Below are 21,169 nucleotides of genomic sequence, written 5' to 3' on the forward strand. Positions count from 1 at the left end.
AACTATTGGTTTGGATGATACCAAATTTATATAGTGTGTTTTTTTTTTTTTGCGCTACTACTTTTAAAACATAAATAAGCTTTTATCTGCAGCCGCCTTCTGACCGCCAAAACTTTTATTTTTAGGGTTTTACTTTTACTTTTTTTTTTTTGTCTTCACAGGGGATGGTTAGATCGCTCTTGCAGTATGATGTAATAACATAGTTTTGTATTGGTAGCCATGGGGGATTTCAAAAGTCCCCCAGCTGCCCTGGCAACCAAACGGCACCCTGCGATCTGATCAGAGGAGGCATTTAGCATCCCTAACTCTGATCTGGGCATTTAAATGCCGCTGTCAGAATTGGCGGCATTTAAAGGGTTAACGGCTACAATCGGCGGGAGTGCTGATTGGAGTTGTAGGCGGTGAACCCTGATCCGCTTACCTGTCCGGATTCTTCCTCATCTGTACTGTGGGAGCGCAGTATAGATTATGGCACGCCGTCACTAGGCGATGACGCAAATCCCGCGACCCTTCTTCAGTGCTCACTGCGGAAGGGCCGTGGGACAGACAGCTTCCAGTGACTTCAGTGTAAGCTGTCTAGGCGGAAATCCGCACAGAATGGAGCATGCTGCGATTTTCCTGCCACACGTGAAAGCTTCCGCTCGTGTGCAGTAAGCAGCAGTTCTCCATAGGAGGCTATGGGCGGCATTTGCTGCAGAATCCAGGGGCAGCCGCCGGCCCCGGAATCTGCAAATCAAACCCACCCGTGTGCAGGACCCCGGACACCTAACATTAATTCTGGTTTGTTTTTTCTCCCTGCCCTCCAAAATGACTTAATAAAACTTCTACAATACAGAAGGCCCCTAGAGATACGTTACTGGGATGCATGCCTCTACTTAGATCAGCAACAGGCGGTCTGGCTGAAAACATGGAAAGCAGATACGGCTTCCAAGGGAAGGCGGTGTAACATCTCGGTTTCATGGCCAGCACATCTTTGGCGCGGACTCGGAGGAGATCCTAAAAAGAGCTACCGACAGGACCCACAGTTTCCCGGACCAAGCAAAAACGGGATTTCCCCACAAACCTCAGCCATCCTTCAAGCCATACCGAGGCAAAGGAAAGACGGGGTGCTGGTCCTACCCTAAAGGAGGCAGGAGTAAGACAAAAACAACCCCTTCCCCTGTAGGCCAGTACCAGGGGGGGGCAGACTGTTGAGCTTTCCCGGCCCCCACGCAATCCCCCGCCCTGCAGGGTATCTTTGGAAATGAAATTTCTAAGGTGCTACAGATGGGGGCGATAGTCCAGGTCCCCGCAGTAGAACAGCGCTTGGGGTTCTACCCACCCCTATTTCTGATCAAAAAACCGAACGACAGTTTCGGATGATCCTTAATCTGAAGGGCCTGAACAGGTTGATTACCTACAAAAGGTTTAAGATGGAAACCATCAGGTCTGCAGTAACTCTGATCAAAAGAGGGGACTTTGAGTACCGTCGTTCTAAAGGACGCGTACTACCACGTCCCAGTCCTGTCGGAACATCACAAGTACCTGCGGTTTGCCATCAGGATTGGCAGCCGTGTACACCATTTTCAATTCCAGTGCCTACCCCTCGGAATTTCAACGGCACCCAGGATATTCTCTAAAATAGCGCAGAGATGGTGGCGCATCTCCACGTGGCAGGCATTAACATTGTCCCATACCTGGACGATTTCCTAGTAATGGCATCCTCGCCGAAGATCCTCAAAGAGGATACCAGCCGAATCATCTCCCTGTTTCAGAGACTGGGGTGGTTAGTTAACTTCCCTAAATCTAGTCTTCTCCCTGAGATGCGAAAGACCTCCTGGGGGTACAGATAGGCTCAGTGTCTCAGATCTTGTCTTTGCCTCCACCCAGGCAGGAAAACCTTAGTCTGGCAGCACAGAAATGCGGCCAGAAGAAACAAATAACGATTAGGGACGCAACGAGGCTCCTGGGCCTCATGACCTCCTGTGTCGGTATTATTCCTTGGGCCCAGGCTCACTCAAGGACGCTACAGAGAGCCACCCTGGGCAACTGGGATGGGGCAACAACCTCTCTGGACCGCAGAACGCCCGTGTCATCAGCGGTCACAAGGTCCCTCCGCTGGTGGCGGTTAACTGGCAACCTAGAGGCGGAGTCCCCATGGGTGACAGAGCCCTTCATCTCCGTAGTCACCAACGCAAGCCAGCCTGGCTGGGGAGCGCAAGTGGGGCAGCGTTTGCTCCAGGGCAAATGGGGTCCGACATTGCGTGCCTAGACCTCAAATTTCAGAGAGCTTAGGGCCATCGGGGAGCATGTTAAGATCTTCCCGGATAACGGGACCGCCGTTTCACTTATTCACCACCAGGGAGGCACCAGAAACTTTCACCTACTGAAATTAACAGCCCCGATTCTCCGATGGGCCGAGTCCACGGTACAGTCCCTGACAGCGGTCCATCTCAAGGGATCCCAGATCCTGACAGCCGACTTTCTAAGTCAAAGAGGCCTAGACCCCGGGGAATGGTCTCTGAATCGAGGAATTTTGTCTCATTACAGAAACCTGGGGCAGTCCACAGGTGGACCTGTTTGCGAGCAGCAAAAATTCAGAATGTCCCGCCTATTTTTCCCTAGATCCGAGGGACAAGTCCGAGGGGTTAGACGCTTTTTCCCATAGTTGGGACTTCAGTCTGGCGTACGCCTTCCCCCTCCCCCATACCCCTGATCCCGAGAGTTCTTCAGAAGGTCCAGCAGAGCAACATCACGCTGATCCTGATCACCCAACACTGGGGGAAAAAGGGCATGGTTTCCGGTGCTCCTAAAGCTCGCCATCTCCGAGCCAATCTGCCTTCCATCCAGGAAGGACCTTCTAGCGCAGGGCCCAGTTCTTTGCTCCAACCTAGAGAGACTGAACCTCGCAGTGTGGATATTGAGGAACAGACGCTAAGACAAGGTCTGTCCTCCAGAGTTATCGCAACTCTATGCCAGTTCGAAAACCTGTAACCTCAGCTACTTATAATAAGATCGGGGAAAAAATTCTCCTCCTGGAGGGGGCTGGAGGTCTCCAATCTTGACACTTTGGTGGCGGAGATTTTGGACTTCCTCCAGATAAAAACCTGAGAGCAGGAACCCTGGAAGTACAGGTAGCAGCGCTCTCAGCCATTCTAGACCAACCTTTGGCGGATCATAGACTGATCCGCAGGTTCATGAAAGCGGCAGAAAGAATGAGGTCAGTTAGCTGTAGTACAGCTTCCCCCATGGGACCTGAACCTAGTTTTCCAAAGCCTCTGCAAAGACCCCCTCAACCAATCGATCAGATTCCGATTTAGGTTCCTCACGTTTAAAACTGTGTTCCTGGTAGCTATCACAGCAGCAAGGCATGTAAGCAAGCCCCAGGCCCTATCTTGTAAGACGTCTTACCTATTAAGCCAGGACGATAGGGTCCTACAAAAAACAGACCCCCGTTTTTCTTCGAAAGGTAGCCTCAAAATTCCACAGACAGCAAGAAATTATTCTCCCATCCTTCTGTCAAAATCCTCAAAACGATAGGGAAAGAGACTACCATAGCCTGGATGCAAGGAAGGCCATTCTATGCTACCCAGAGCAGACATTATCCTTTTAGGAAGGCTGACTGTCTTTTGTTCAATTTCAGGGGCCAGGCAGAGGAAGAGCGGCTTCTAGGAGACCCATTAGCCACCGGATAAAATCCACCATCCAGCAGGCCTACTCGTCCTGCAACAGCGCTATCCCGGAAGGACTCAAGGCCCATTCTACCAGGGCAGTATCCTGCTCCTGGGCAGAGAGGGCTATGGTGACGCCGGACCAAATCTGTAAGGCAGCCACATGGTCCAACCTGCACACATTCGCAAAACATCACAGGCCGAATGCGGACCTCTCCTCCGATCTCTCTCTTTCGGGAGAAGGGTCCTGCAGGCAGTGGTCCCTCCCTAAAGAGTTAATCTGGTATACTCCATGTCTGCCGTCAGGATGACGCCGGGAAAAGGGAGTGAATTTCTTACCGAAAATTCCTTTTTCCCGAGTCATCCTGACGGCACGTATTTCCCTCCCAAAAATTCACACGTTTATATAAACGTTTATGCGGGCACGAATCTGTAGCCCAGAGGCTCCTATGTTGGACATTTCCTTTAATGCGGAAAATTTGTGCATATTATCTTGTGTTATGTCCGGGTAAGCTGCCCTCTTGTTTGTGTTCAAATGAAACTAACCATGTTATTTTTTTTTCGGAGCAAATAAATATCTTCCTTGGTTAACCACGGCATGTCCATGTAAGTAATTTAGAAGACACTGGTGAATGGGAGACGGGAGGAGCCTTTTAAAGTCTCTTGCTTCCTGTCCCTACGAGGTCAAGGTGCAACCTCCATGTCTGCCGTCAGGATGACTCGGGAAAAAGGAATTTTCGGTAAGAAATTCACTCCCTTTCACATAGTAACATAGTAACATAGTATGTAACATAGTATGTAAGGCCGAATGAAGACATTGTCCATCTAGTCCAGCCTGTCTATCCTACTGTGTTGATCCAGAGGAAGGCAAAAAACCCCAAGGCCAGAAGTCAATTGGCTCTTTTGGGGAAAAAATTCCTTCCCGACTCCCTAATGGCAATCAGACTGTTCCCTGGATCAACCCCTAATAGTTCCTACCTGCCTATATACCAGGATTGACACTTAAACTAAAATTTATATCCTGTAATATCCTTCTCCAGAAAGACATCAAGTCCCCTTTTAAACTTCTCTATGGATTTTGCCATCACCACTTCCTCCGGTAGAGAGTTCCACAGTCTAACTGCTCTTACAGTAAAGAACCCCTTTCTGTGTTGGTGATGAAACCTACTTTCCTCTAATCGTAGCGGATGTCCTCTTGTTACCGTCGTGGTCCTGGGTGTAAACAGATCGCGGGAGAGATCCAAGTGTTGTCCCCTCATGTACTTATACATGGTTATTTGGTCGCCTCTTAACCTTCTTTTTTCTAGAGTAAATAGTCCCAATTTGGATAGCCTCTCTGGGTATTCCAGTCCCGTCATTCCATATATTAGTTTAGTCGCTCTTCTTTGAACCCCCTCAAGCACTGTGACATCTTTCCTGAGCACCGGTGTCCAGAATTGTACGCAGTATTCCATGTGAGGTCTGACAAGTGCCTTATATAATGGAAGGATAATGTTCTCGTCCTTCACCCCTATACCTCTTTTAATGCACCCCAAGACTTTATTTGCCTTTGCAGCGGCTGACTTGCATTGGTTACTCCAGTTTAGTCTATTATCCACTAGTACCCCCAGATCCTTTTCCATATCACTTTTCCCTAGTGGTACCCCATTAAGTGAATATTGGTGACATCCGTTCCTCCTGCCCATGTGCATAGTCTTACATTTTTCAACATTGAACTTCATTTGCCATTTTTCTGCCCAAGCCCCCGGCTTATCTCGGTCCGTTTGTAGCCACACATTGTCCTCCGTTGCATTAATTATATTGTATAATTTTGTGTCATCTGCTGTGCAGCCCCTCTATCAGGTCGTTGATAAATATGTTGAACAGAGTGGGGCCTAATACTGAACCCTGTGGCACCCCGCTAGCGACTGTGGTCCAATCAGAGTACGAACCATTTATTACCACCCTCTGCTTTCTATCGTTGAGCCAATTTTTTACCCACTTACACACGTTTTCGCCCAGTCCGAGCTGCCTCATTTTGTATATTAGCCTATTATGAGGCACGGTGTCAAAGGCTTTAGAGAGGTCCAGATATACAAGATCAATAGATTCTCCCTGGTCCAGCTTAGAGCTTACTTCATCGTAGAAACTGATCAGATTTGTCTGACATGAGCGACCCTTCATGAATCCATGTTGGTGAGGAGTTATTCCCTTAATCTCCTTGAGGTACTCATCGATTGCGTCTCTTAGAATCCCCTCGAAAATTTTTCCCGTTACTGAAGTGAGACTTACTGGCCTGTAGTTACCAGGCTCACTTTTGCTCCCTTTTTTGTAAATTGGGACCACGTTGGCAATGCGCCAGTCTAATGGTACTACTCCGGTCTTAATAGTGTCTAGAAATATTAGGTATAGCGGCCTAGCTATCTCGTCACTTAGTTCCTTTAGTATCCTTGGGTGTAATCCATCTGGGCCCGGTGATTTATCAATTTTAGTTTTCTTTAGACGCTTCCGCACCTCCTCCTGCGTTAGGTATGAGATATTTTGTGAGGGGTTCGTTTTATTCCCCTGCATCTCGTATGGCATTTCCTTTTCTTTGGTGAACACACTTGAGAAGAAACTGTTTAGTAGATTTGCTTTCCCTTCGTCATCATCAATGATTTCTCCTGCATTGTTTTTTAAAGGGCCAGCGCTCTCCCTGCAAATCCTTTTGCTGTTTATGTAGTTGAAAAATAGCTTCGGGTTGTTTCTGCTCTCTTTTGCGATCCGTCTTTCTGCTTCCTCCTTGGCAGTTTTGATCGTATCTTTGCATATTTTGTTTTTTTCCCTGTATGATTTTAGCACTTCTTCGCTGCCTTGTTGCTTTAGTAGTTTGAACGCTTTCTTCTTTTTGTTTATTGCCCCTCTTACCGTCTTGTCGAGCCACATTGGTTTCCTTTTAGTTGAGTTTCTTTTATTTTTAAAGGGAATGAACTGCTCACATGAGGCGATTAGGATCCTTTTGAACTTTTCCCATTTTTCCTCCGTACTGATATTTTTGAGGATGTTGTCCCAACTAATGTTACCGATAGTAGTTCTAAGCTCATCAAATTTTGCTTTACTAAAGTTTAGTTTCTTTGTCACTCCCTGATAAGGCTTCCTATTGATTGACAGCTGGAAGTTGATTATATTGTGGTCGCTGTTCCCCAAGTGCCCCTCAACCTGCACCCCCTTTATACGTTCCGGTTTGTTAGTTAGCACTAGGTCCAGAATGGCTCTCCCTCTTGTTGGTTCCTGCACAAGTTGGTTCAGGTAATTGTCTTTAATTACTCTCAAGAACTTATCACCCCTGTGAGATTTGCAGGTTTCGTTCTCCCATGTTATATCTGGGTAATTAAAGTCCCCCATGATAATTACTTCGTTTCGTTTTGACACCTCTTCTATCTGCCTTAGTAGTAAGTCTTCAGTTTCTTCTGTTGCTTTTGGTGGTCTATAGAAGACCCCTATCAGGATTTTGTTATTTTTTCCTCCCTGTATTTCTACCCACAGAGATTCCACCTGTTCTTCTTCTGCCCCTATATCCTCCCGTAGCCTCGGCTTCAAGTTCGATTTGACGTACAGACATACCCCTCCCCCTTTCTGGTTCCTTCGGTCTCTTCTGAAGAGATTGTACCCCTGCAAATTCACCGCCCAATCGCACTTATCATCAAGCCATGTTTCCGCAATTCCGACTACATCATAACTTTCATCAGTCATTCTTGCTTCAAGCTCACCCACTTTACCGATCAGACTTCGTGCATTCGTGGTCATACAATTTATTTCATTTTTTTTGTTTTTTAAATTTGTTTTGTTGCTATTCGTACTATTGGCTGATCTATCAGTTCTAACTGTACTAACCCCACCCCCTGCTCGTCCCCCATTCCCTTTGCTTGGACCCAGATCGCTAATTACACTGGCTACCCCACTATTTCTCATTTTACCCTCCCACCCAGTCCCTAGTTTAAACAATCCTCCAGCCTTCTAGCCATCTTTTCCCCCAGCACAGCTGCACCCTCCCCATTTAGATGCAGCCCGTCCCTACGGTAGAGCCTGTAGCCGACCGCAAAGTCAGCCCAGTTCTCCAGGAACCCAAATCCCTCCTTCTTGCACCAACTCCGGAGCCACTTGTTTACCTCCCTAAGATCCTGCTGCCTTTCTAGTGTGGCTTTAGGTACAGGTAGTATTTCCGAGAAAACTACCCTGGAGGTCCGCGCCCTGAGCTTGGACCCTAAGTCCCTGAAATCATTTTTGAGGGCCCTCCATTGACCTCTAATTTGTTCATTGGTGCCAACGTGCACCATGACCGCTGGATCCTCACCAGCCCCTCCCAGTAATCTGTCAATCCGATCCGCGATGTGTCGAACTCGAGCGCCAGGAAGACAACACACCGTTCGACGATCCCGGTCTTTATGGCAGATTGCCCTCTCTGTCCCCCTAATAATTGAGTCCCCCACCACTAGAACCTGTCTAGCCTGCCCTGCGCTCCCCGTCCCCGTCTCACTGGAGCAGTCATCCCCCTGGCGTTCAGAGGGCGTGTCGTGCTGCAGCGGTGCTGGCTCTGTAATGGCATCCCCCTCATCTGCCAATCGTGCAAACTTGTTGGGTTGTGCCAGTTCAGGACTAGCCTCCCTGGTTCTCTTCCCTCTAACCCTCCTTCTTTCTGTCACCCAGCTGACTGCCTGCTCCCCCTGCACTTCCGAACTACCATCCGCCCCCACCTCTACCCCAGCGAGTGCCTGCTCAGTGAGCACCAAACTCCTTTCCATGATGTCAATGGCTCTCAGTGTTGCCAGTTGCCCATTTAGATCCAGAATTTGGGCTTCTAAATTTGCAACGTGCATGCATCTTGCGCAACAGTATGCACCCTCGATCGGCTGATCAAGGACCGCATACATTGCACAAGTAGCACACTGGATGACATTGCCAGGCATGGAGCTCATCCTAATGGGGATCTACAATTTACTTGTGGAAGTAGTGAAGATAGACTTGCTCACACTCCGCTGACCCGCTGCCGCAACCGCTGACCCGCTGCCGCAACCGCTGACCCGCTGCCGCAACCGCTGACCCGCTGCCGCAACCGCTGACCCGCTGCCGCAACCGCTGACCCGCTGCCGCAACCGCTGACCCGCTGCCGCAACCGCTGACCCGCTGCCGCAACCGCTGACCCGCTGCCGCAACCGCTGACCCGCTGCCGCAACCGCTGACCCGCTGCCGCAACCGCTGACCCGCTGCCGCAACCGCTGACCCGCTGCCGCAACCGCTGACCCGCTGCCGCAACCGCTGACCCGCTGCCGCGACCGCTGACCCGCTGCCGCGACCGCTGACCCGCTGCCGCGACCGCTGACCCGCTGCCGCGACCGCTGACCCGCTGCCGCGACCGCTGACCCGCTGCCGCGACCGCTGACCCGCTGCCGCGACCGCTGACCCGCTGCCGCGACCGCTGACCCGCTGCCGCGACCGCTGACCCGCTGCCGCGACCGCTGACCCGCTGCCGCGACCGCTGACCCGCTGCCGCGACCGCTGACCCGCTGCCGCGACCGCTGACCCGCTGCCGCGACCGCTGACCCGCTGCCGCGACCGCTGACCCGCTGCCGCGACCGCTGACCCGCTGCCGCGACCGCTGACCCGCTGCCGCGACCGCTGACCCGCTGCCGCGACCGCTGACCCGCTGCCGCGACCGCTGACCCGCTGCCGCGACCGCTGACCCGCTGCCGCGACCGCTGACCCGCTGCCGCGACCGCTGACCCGCTGCCGCGACCGCTGACCCGCTGCCGCGACCGCTGACCCGCTGCCGCGACCGCTGCCGCGACCGCTGCCGCGACCGCTGACCCGCTGCCGCGACCGCTGACCCGCTGCCGCGACCGCTGACCCGCTGCCGCGACCGCTGACCCGCTGCCGCGACCGCTGACCCGCTGCCGCGACCGCTGCCGCGACCGCTGACCCGCTGCCGCGACCGCTGACCCGCTGCCGCGACCGCTGCCGCAACCCCTCACCCGCTGCCGCAACCCCTCACCCGCTGCCGCAACCCCTCTCCCGCTGCCGCAACCCCTCACCCGCTGCCGCAACCCCTCACCCGCTGCCGCAACCCCTCACCCGCTGCCTCTCTCACGCAACCTCTTACCCGCTGACACTTATGCGCAAGCAGTCAAAAATTTTTTTTTTTTTTTTTTTTTTTTTTTTCCCCCCCCTCACAAACACTTAGACCCCCAGACACACACACACACAGAAGACACAACTAACCAGATACACAGAAGACACACAACTCACAAACACACACAGAGGTAGATACTCAGCTCCTCCGCTCCTCCTGGTGACGTCACCCGCTGTCCCGGCGGCCGCTCACTCTGCCCTCCTGTCTCAGCTGCTCCGCTGAACTCCTGGTGACCGCTTGGCGCCGGCTGCTGCGCTCCGGTCCCACTGGTCACTCCTGTCCCCGCACCTGCTTCGGCTTCGGCTGCCGCTGCCCCCGCACCTGCTTCGGCTGCTGAGCTGCTCCGCTGTCCCCTTCAGCTCCCCGCTCGCTCGTGCCTCCGTGCCTCACGTCCGTATCATTGGTGGACACAGCGAGACCCTGGGGTATAGCTTCTGCCACTAGGAGGCAACACTAAACAGAAAAGTGTTTACGCCTCCTGCAAGCCAGAAACTAGCCCAGTTCTAGCTTAGTGTCTGTAGGAGGCAGACCTCTTCAATCAAGGTCTTCAGGAGTACATGGATGTGGGCACACAGGACAGGTTGATTGGTACCGGTTCCCCACAAGGAGGGCAGATGGCAAGTGTCTGTCCTCCAAGAAGAATAGGTGGCACGATCATGCCTTTTGTGCAATAGGTCGCTACCCGCCAGCTATAGGGTTTTCTATCCCGGAGCAATCCCCCTCTTCGTAGGTTGCGGAGCAGATGGGGTTCACTGCTGGAAATGAGGAAGCATTCCCCAGCATCAGAACACCTGGCAGAGTAGGTAAGTAACTACCGTAGGTGAGTTTCTCTCCCCTTGCCGCCCTGCCCCTGCAACAGAAGCCCCCTCCTGTGTCACTGTGCCATCCTGTGTATTTTGCTACTTGCGCCATGCTGGGATTTAGTCATGCCGTATGATTTGCCCTCATGCGGTGCTGCCATGTGGTGTCTGTAGCCATGCGGCCTCTGTATTTTGCCACCATGCGGCTGGTATAACTTGGTGGCTTACGTACTCTTTGCCACCATGCGGCCTGTTGGCTCTTGGCTGCCATGATGGTTTGGTTTATTGTTTCCGACGGGTAGGAATTGCGCCGGGAGGCGGCGCCTGCAGTTTTGTACCGCCGTGTAGCCTGTGTACTGCATGGCTCAGAGCGCGAGCCCGCAGATTGGTTCTGACGTGCCGCCTGTGTGGTGCGCGTGACGGGGGGCGCCCGGTGTTTTGTTATGCCGTGCAGCCTAGAGTGTGCCCCCAGAGGTTACGCTGCCTGATGCGGTAAGACCAGGAGCTTGCCTGGTGCATTTAGCTGCCGTGTGATTTCTGTATGTGGCGCCCTACACCCTGGTTATATTGCCCTTGTGACTTGCGTATTTAGGCGCAGTGCGGCTTATGTGCATTGCCGCCGTGTGGCCTCTGTGTTTGGCTGCCGTGCGACCTGTGTATTTGGCCGCGGTGCAATCATGTGCGTTTGTGCCAGTTGCTGTGCAGGTGCCATGTTCGTGCTGCCACGTGAGTAGGCCTTGTTGTGGGTCCCATGTGACCTATGTGTCGGTACGCTGCCAGTGACTGGGACTTGTGGTACCTTCCATACCAGAGAGAGTACGTACACAGGGAGTCTCTGGACTAATCGCTCTTCATGCCCGCTCCGCACAAGATTGTTCAAGTTACTTGTCAGCATTACTCCAGGCTTGCTGAGACCTGTGGTACCTCCCATTATGGAAAGGGTACTATGCACAGGATTTATGCAGACACATCACCCCTCATCTCCGCTCCGGAATGGGTGAGCATTACCTAACGGTTAGCCCCTCTGTGGTGGCCCGCCAGTAGTTTCCTTGCAGGCGGCTTCAGCGTGATCTCCGATCACAGGATGAGGCGCCGACCGGGGCCGGCTAGGGCCACATTCTATGTGCGCTGTCACCGCAATATGAGATTGGCGTCCAGTCAGAGAATATCACGTTCTAAGAACTCTATTGTTCTGTCCGGGGTTCCATCCTCCGCCGGGGGGCTGTAGATCCGTCTACTGGAACCCCTCCGGTCAGCTCTGAGACGCTGAACCACTATGGGTCCGATCCCTATTAAGGCGGTCTCGGAACCAACGTGGCATGTAGTGCAATCTAAAAGACTGAGCGGCGAGTTTAGTCAGCTGTTTCCATGCGGACGCGGGTCAGTCTTGACTCCCCTGATTTTCCTGCTGACCCTGATTTAGCTGCAGAACTGTCCGCTAATCTTCCACTATTGCGGATTGCCAGAATATTGCCGTAGGCGTACTCTGTAAAGTCAGAGCTGTCTCCTACTGCGCTCCTAGAGCGTCCTCCAGGGCCCTCCCTCCGCAGGTACGAGGCGTAGGGATCTGGTCCGACGACTGTCGCGCTACCCTGTAGAATGGAGATGTCCTATATTCTCTAGTATTGCGTCTGGCGAAAGTCATTTTGCTAGCTATGGCTGAAGCGCTCCCCTTCAAATGCATGAGTTGCGTCAGCGGAGCTTTTACGCATCATATAGGGACGTTAGCAGCTATATTTCCCACATACGGTAGCTTGGCCGTCAGCGGCATCCATGGCCTCGGCTCCTGGAGTTACAGTCCCTGGGGTTATTGTCTTTTTTTTTTTTTCAAGGAATCCTCCCAGACTTCCCCTCGATTGGCGCAGGTTTTCTGTGTCCAGTATGGCTGAGGCGCTGGTGGTAACATCTGTCTCTCTTTGAATTTTCGGACTACACCTTACTGGCGACGTCCGAAATGTCGATCGCTTAAATAAGACAGATCTAGAAGCCCGCTGTGATCCTCCTGCGCTATTTTCTCCTGCTACGTATGGCTTCCAGGAAACCGTGAATCTGTATTATACGCTTCCAGGCGTAGCGTGTCTCCCTACTCCTGATGTTTCCGCACGGGGACCAGAGACATTGATTACTTGTGTGATATTGCTAGTATTTCATGTGCCTAGTTGGGATGATGAAGCCCGTAGGCGTCCTGCATAAGGTGACATGCTACCAGCAGTACTCGTGGGATTTCTGAGGTTTGTGTCTCCATCGCCCTTGCTCTCTAGAGGCGGCTCCCTCGCGTCCGGCGGTGCAGTTTCCTTCTAATTGGTACTGCCGGAAAGGCTGAAGGATCTCTGGACTCTTGTCCCTTACACCCTAAAGCTATCAAGACAACGGACGGCGTGTATCGGGGTTGTCGAGATGCGCAGCCACAAGGCTTCATCTACGTTGCCATTGGTCCGAGATCAGTTCCGCTGTTCTGAGCTCCCCACATTCAGGTGGTTGTTGGCTGGATACACGACTTCTTCGAAGACAGTTGACTCGAAGAAATGAGAGCCGCTCCCCGCAGGCTTCCAGCCATTGTGAACATGGGACTCCGGCCAGACACGGTTGTGGCGCAACGGGTCTTTTTGGTGTTGTTTACAGTCTGGACTTGTGTGGCAGTGGCTGTTTACCTTTGTCAATGGCTGGCGAGGCACTTCTCATTGAGGGAAAGAAGGAAACAAAACAGAAGGGAGGGATGGCGGAGTTGCCCACCAGTGCCAGCTCATCGCTTCCAGTTACTTATTACCTAAGTGCACATGGTATCAAAACCCACTTCAGTCAAGGCTTTTTTCGTTAGCAGCTGGTCCCAAGGGTTGCGCTGGTCACTAGCGGGTTCTGTCGGCCTTCACAAGATCTCCTCTCTCCAGTGGCGCTCTTCAGGCTAGTTCTCTGCCGGTGCTCCTGCAAACCCAGGCGGTGTCCTTGGTTTTCTGAGGTGGGCTCCTCGCACTGGCTCCGCTCCACGGCTGGACCAGTTTCCCTTGCATGGGGCATCATAGCTGTTGGTCGTATTATGGCACAGGTTGCTCGAGCAGCGGGTGCCTCGTAAGCACATCTTCGTCGGGAGTTCTCTCCCAGTGGGGGGCATATGGGTCTGTTACTCGGACCCTATTTATCTCTGAGCGTGCTGGATGTCTAGGCATCCATTAATGCTGGTCGCAGTGAAGGAGCTGATTACGCTTTGTTACACATCGGCTTCTTATATTTCCCACCCCCTTGGGTTCTGCTCTGGAACATCCCAAGGTCTTGCTGTGTCCCCCAATAATATGAACGAGAAAGCAGGATTTTAGTAAGAACTTACCGTAAACTGACTTTCTCGTCCTGTTCATTGGGGGACACCGCACCCACCTGGTCTTGTCTTCCGACTATAACGTATACACCTCTACGTTGGAGGGTCCTCGGTGCGGTCACACATGGTGTTGGAATGAGTTACGGTGCTTGAACATTCTTTATTAACTATTATTGCCGTATCCTACTGGCTGCTCCCACTGCTTGCATGCAAACTGGGCTAGCCTGCAGGAGGGGTATAGCTAGTAGGGGGGGGTTAACACTTTTATGCTTAGTGTCGCCTCCTAGTGGCAGAAGCTATACCCAAGGTCTGGTTGTGTACCCCAATGAACAGGACGAAAAAGTGATTTTACGGTAAGTTACACCATAAATCCTGCTTTCCTATCGATGGGGTTGAGTCTTGTATTATCTGGGATGAACTGTAGTTTCTAGTGATACTGTTTTGGGGTACACACGCCTTTTTATAACATTTTTACCTGGAGACGGGGTGACCAAACGATTTTTCTGGCGTGTATTTTTCTTATGGCATTCACAGTGCGGGATAAGCAGTGCATTATTTCAATCAGATTTTTACAGTTTTGGGAGGTTTCTTGTTAAAAATGCAAAAAAAAATTTAGACTTTCAATACTTTTTATTTTCTCGTAACAATTAAAACTTTAACTTATTTTTAAGTTTTTTTTGGTAGTTAAATGAAAGCTTGCTGTATCTGTAGTAACAATCCCACCTTCTAACAACATAGTAACGTAGGCTGAAAGTCACCCTAATATATCCTCCTGGTTCAGCCTATTACCCCCTTAGGCCTCATATCCACGGGGGAAGATCAGGCCTGCCGTGGATTCTTCATGGAGACTCTGCAGCGGGTCCCTCCTGCCCCGCGGACATAAGGCCTAAAAATCAGAATAAACTCACCTGCTCCGGACAATCTGGGCCGAAGAAAGAAGATTTGGCCGCGAAGAAGGGAAGAACCGCATTGTCCGGAGCAGGTGAGTTTTAATTCTGGTACGGGTGTTCCACGGATCCGGATGGCTTCCATAGGCTTCAATAGAAGCCTGCGGGAGACCCGCACTAAAATGGAGCATGCCCATTTTTTTCCCCGCACGCGGATCCGTGCCTGAAGGTAGAAATGACATCCGCAGGTATTTAACTACCTGCGGGTGTTCAATGCATCCCTACGGGGCGCGGATCCGCGTGCGGAAGAAACACTGCGGATTTAAAGCCCGTGGACATGAGGCCTTAGGATGACTACCCACTACAGGTTTTTTTCACTGTGAATTTCGCAGTGTGTTTTTTTTCCTGCAGGGGTCTATGGGACTTGTAATGTTAAAATTGCGAAAGCGTGATTTTGCGCGATTGCGATTTTAACATTACAAGTCCCATAGACCCCTGCAGGAAAAAAAAAGCACTGCGAATTTCGCAGTGAAAAAAAACCTCTAGTGGGTAGTCACCCTAATCCAGATGGAGGGAAAAAAACCCAATGAGGTTGAAGCCAATTTTCCTCATTTAAGGGGAAAAAAATTATTCCCGACTCTAATCTGGCATTTGGGATAATCCCCGGCCCGTCTGAAGTAATCAGTGCTATAACAGGTAATATTGTATCGCTCAAGAAAGGCGGCCAGAATCTTATACTCTGATCACCGTGTCCTCGAGAGAGAGTTCCACAGTCTCACTGCTCTTCTGTGCCGTGTAGAAACCTTTCCTCTACATATGGAGAGCGCCCCCTCGTTAGTCACAGTCCTGGGTCTAATAAATGATATCTCTGTACTGACCCCTGATATATTATACATAGTTATTAGAGCGCCCCCTTGTTATAGTGCTGGCCAATGAAGTTTGCAGACGTTCTGCTCCCCTACACTGCGTGCCGTATGACATGGCGCTTGGTCAGCTGTACCAGAGTATTACCACGGGAGGTGATGCCACATTGCCCAGGATGTCTCTGTACCCATTGGTGGTGAGGGTGGACTTCACTATAACCAATGGCCATTGTCCTTCCCCGCAGAAACCCCCAACACCATAACAGAACCTCTTCCAAACCTCACTGTTGGGATGATGCAGGCACGTAGAAATAGCTCTCCAGGTGACACCCAAGTGCCGCCATCCGATCGGAAGGTGATGTACCGTGATTCATCCACAACACTTGCTTCCACTCACTTACAGTCCGTTGCTCCAAGCCCCAGCGCAGGTGCCGCTATGATGTTGTGTGCAGCTGCTTGTCCACGGTAACCCTTCGCATGCCATTCTCTACGGAGGGTTCTGGTGCTAATGGATGTCCCAATGCCCTGTGAGACCTCCGGAACGAGGACAGATGATGTGAGTGATGTCTTCACCGCTCATACGAGGCGTCGTTGTCCACATTCTGTCAGTTTACGAGGTCTCCCTGAACGTGGCGGCACCGCGCACACCAGATGGTTTCTATCTACCGATACCATGGCCAACAAGGGACTCTGGAAGATCCAGAAGCTGTGATGTCCCCTACTGATTGGTTGGTAACATCCCCCCACTAGACACCATTGTCAGCTCTACACTTGGTGACATCCCCCCACCAGACCTCATTGTCAGCTGTACACCTGTTGACATACCCCCACCAGACCCTGTTGTCAGCTCTAAACCTGGTGACATTCCACCACCAGACCCTGTTGTCAGCTCTAGACCTGGTGACATTCCACCACCAGACCCCGTTGTCAGCTCTAGACCTGGTGACACACCCCACCAGACCCCGTTGTCAGCGCTACACCTGGTGACACCCCCCCACCAGACCCCGTTGTCAGCTCTACACCTGGTGACACCCCCCCACCAGACCCCGTTGTCAGCTCTACACCTGGTGACACCCCCCCCACCAGACCCCGTTGTCAGCTCTAGACCTGGTGACCCCCCCCCACCCCCACCAGACCCCGTTGTCAGCTCTAGACCTGGTGACATTCCACCACCAGACCCTGTTGTCAGCTCTAGACCTGGTGACATTCCACCACCAGACCCTGTTGTCAGCTCTAGACCTGGTGACATTCCACCACCAGACCCTGTTGTCAGCTCTAGACCTGGTGACATTCCACCACCAGACCCTGTTGTCCGCTCTAGACCTGGTGACATTCCACCACCAGACCCCGTTGTCAGCTCTAGACCTGGTGACACACCCCACCAGACCCCGTTGTCAGCGCTACACCTGGTGACACCCCCCCAACAGACCCCGTTGTCAGCTCTACACCTGGTGACACCCCCCCCCACCAGACCCCGTTGTCAGCTCTAGACCTGGTGACACCCCCCCCACCAGACCCCGTTGTCAGCTCTAGACCTGGTGACACCCCCCCCACCAGACCCCGTTGTCAGCTCTACACCTGGTGACATCCCACCACCAGACCCTGTTGTCAGCTCTACACCTGGTGACATCCTCCCACCTGACCCCGTTGTCAGCTCTACACCTGGTGACATCCCTCCACCTGACCCCGTTGTCTGCTCTACACCTGGTGACATCCTACTACCAGACCCCGTTATCAGCTCTACACCTGGGGGCATCTGATAGTTTCTGTACTGGGATCTCCTGGCTGATCCTCTTCTTTATACCTAATGTACCATAGTCTTGTAATACCCCAGCCTGTGCCAACTTGTGCCCTCGTATCCTGTATTTGGCACAGTAATCATCAAGGGCATTGAATGATCAGTAGTCTAGGCACAGATTTGAGCCCTGGCAGAGTTGGCAGCGCCAGGCGCACATTGTACCTAGTTTAATAGCTGTATTATAATCTCAGCGGTGCCAATAACCGGCCGGATGATAAGTGAATCGCATCCCCTATTACTGCCCTCCAGAAGCTGCTGCGCTCAGCAACCTGCCCTGGCCGCCAACAATGTAAACATATTCTGCTTCGTGCTCCGATGACGGCTGAGCACCTATGGGGCCGGCGCTTTACTGCACGGAAATCAATAGGTCTCCATGCCGCCATTAAAAATCTGTTAATCATTGCGGGATTTCTGCGCCGCTCAGCAGAATCTTATTCTTCCTTTTGTATTAAGATATTTATCAGAAAACTGCTGAACTTTCTAAACTACATGCAGTCCCTCTATGTATATATCACCGCCACTGCGACACACAGGAGCGGGCTCCACGCAATAACCAACTACATGTAGTCTTGTGTATATATCACCGCCACTGCGACATCCAGGAGCGCGGGCTCCACGCAATAACCAACTACATGTAGTCTTATGTATATATCCCCGCCACTGCGACACACAGGAGCGCGGGCTCCGCGCAATAACCAACTACATGCAGTCCCTCTATGTATATATCACCGCCACTGCGACACACAGGAGCGGGCTCCACGCAAAAACTAACTACATGCAGTCCTATGTATATATCACCGCCACTGCGACATCCAGGAGCTCGGGCTCCGCACAATAACCAACTACATGCAGTCCCTCTATGTATATATCACCGCCACTGCGACATCCAGGAGCTCGGGCTCCGCACAATAACCAACTACATGCAGTCCTATGTATATATCACCGCCACTGCGACATCCAGGAGCGCGGGCTCCACGCAATAACCAACTACATGCAGTCCTTCTATGTATATAACACCGCCACTGCGACACACAGAAGCGCGGGCTCCACGCAATAACCAACTACATGCAGTCCTTCTATGTATATATCACCGCCACTGTGACACACAGGAGCGCGGGCTCCACGCAATAACTAACTACATGCAGTCCTATGTATATATCACCGCCACTGCGACATCCAGGAGCTCGGGCTCCGCGCAATAACCAACTACATGCAGTCCTTCTATGTATATATCACCACCACTGCGACACACAGGAGCGGGCTCCACGCAATAACCAACTACATGCAGTCCTTCTATGTATATATCACCGCCACTGCGACACACAGGAGCGGGCTCCACGCAATAACCAACTCCATGCAGTACCTCTATGTATATATCACCGCCACTGCGACACACAGGATCGGGCTCCACGCAATAACCAACTACATGCAGTCCTTCTATGTATATATCACCGCCACCGCGACATCCAGGAGTGCGGGCTCCACGCAATAACCAACTACATGCAGTCCTATGTATATATCACCGCCACTGCGACACACAGGATCGGGCTCCACGCAATAACCAACTACATGCAGTCCTTCTATGTATATATCACCGCCACCGCGACATCCAGGAGTGCGGGCTCCACGCAATAACCAACTACATGCAGTCCTTCTATGTATATATCACTGCCACTGCGACACACAGGAGCGGGCTCCATGCAATAACCAAGTATATGCAGTCCTATGTATATATCACCGCCACTGCGACACACAGAAGCGCTGGCTCCACGCAATAACCAACTACATGCAGTCCTATGTATATATCACCGCCACTGCGACACACAGGAGCGCGGGCTCCACGCAATAACCAACTATGTGCAGTCCTATGTATATATCACCGCCACTGCGACATCCAGGAGCATGGGCTCCACGCAGCAGCCCACTAACGGAGTATATACTGTATTTTTTGCTTTATACGGCGCACCTCCAATTTAGAGGAGGAAAATAGGTAAAAAATATTTTGAACTCCCCAGAGCGGGCAGCGAGGCATTACAGGAGGACTAGAGCAGTATATACCACTCGGTCAACCTGCCATTCAGGATCCAGGGACAGCTGAGTGTACATGTAGTGGCGGCCTTATTACTTGTCACCCAGCTTTCCAGGAGCCCTGAATGCCATGTTTGACCAGTTATACCAGCATTTATACCACATACATCACTATAACTGCAACTGGCATTCAGGATCCTGGAAAACCTGAGTGCCAATGTAACGATGATTCCAGTAGTTATCACATAGCTGCCAGCTGGGTCCAAATTTCGGCACGTTCGCTTTATAAGACGGATATACATACATACGCTCATTGTCAGTAACATCCCACCCCTAGAGAGAGAGAGAGTGTGTGTGTGTATGGATGGAAGCCGCCATGACAGGAACACACGTGGCTGCAGCATGTCCTGAACATATCGCTGAGCTGTCATTGTCCCTCCTGTCATTGACGCTCCTCTCTACTGGTGGTCTGTAGGGGGTCCTGAGCCCAGTCACCTTGTGTGCCCTCACACATCCACTGATCCCAACACCTCCTAACAGTCTGGTCAGACGCTCCTCTCTACTGGTGGTCTGTCAGGGTGGCCTGAGCCTGGTCACCTTGTGTGCCCCCATCCACTGGTCCCAACACCTCCTAACAGTCTGGTCAGACGCTCCTCTCTACTGGTGGTCTGTAGGGGGCGTCCTGAGCCTGGTCACCTTGTGTGCCCTCACACATCCACTGGTCCCAACACCTCCTAACAGTCTGGTCAGATGGCCCTCTCTACTGGTGGTCTGTAGGGGGCGTCCTGTGCCCGGTCACCTTGTGTGCCCCCATCCACTGGTCCTAACACCTAACAGTCTGGTCAGACGCTCCTTTCAACTGGTGGTCTGTAGGGGGCATCCTGAGCTCGGTCACATTGGGTGCCCTCACACATCCACTGGTCCCAACACCACCTAACAGTCTGGTCAGATGCTCCTCTCTACTGGTGGTCTGTAAGGGGCGTCCTGAGCCTGGTCACCTTGTGTGTCCCCATCCACTGGTCCCAACACTCCCTAACAGTCTGGTTAGATGCCCCTTTCTACTGGTGGTCTGCAGGGGGCATCCTGAGCCCGGTCATCTTGTGTTCCCCTTACACATCCACTGGTCCCAACACCTTATAACAGTCTGGTCAGACGTTTCTCTCTACTGGTCGTCTGTAGGGGGTCCTGAGCCCGGTCACCTTGTGTGCCCTCACACATCCTCTGGTTCCAACACCTCTAACAGTCTGGTCACACACTCCTCTCTACTGGTGGCCTGTAGGGGGTCCTGAGCCCGGTAGCCTTGTGTGCCCCCATCCACTGGTCCCAACACCTCCTAACAGTCTGCTCAGACGTTCCTCTCTACTGGTGATCTGTCGGGGGCATCCTGAGCCCGGTCACCTTGTGTACCCTCACACATCCACTGGTCTCAACACCTCCTAACAGTCTGGTCAGAACGGCCGGTGGGGGACAATTCATGGATATGACCATCCAGCTTCTCACATCCCAATAATGCGCCCCCCTCTGGTAACGGGGTGAAATCTCTTATCTGCGTCGTAGAGGTGTCTAGTGGTCAACAAGCTCTATACAAGCGGAAGAAGAGGTCACTACACACAAGGAGCCTCCGAGAGCCTCTTATAGGCCAAGAGGGGAATCACTTTTAGGGCCACCGGTGACAAGACCTTCCATCT

Source organism: Eleutherodactylus coqui, chromosome 13, assembly GCF_035609145.1.
Source record: "Eleutherodactylus coqui strain aEleCoq1 chromosome 13, aEleCoq1.hap1, whole genome shotgun sequence".
In the NCBI taxonomy this organism is placed as follows: domain Eukaryota; kingdom Metazoa; phylum Chordata; class Amphibia; order Anura; family Eleutherodactylidae; genus Eleutherodactylus; species Eleutherodactylus coqui.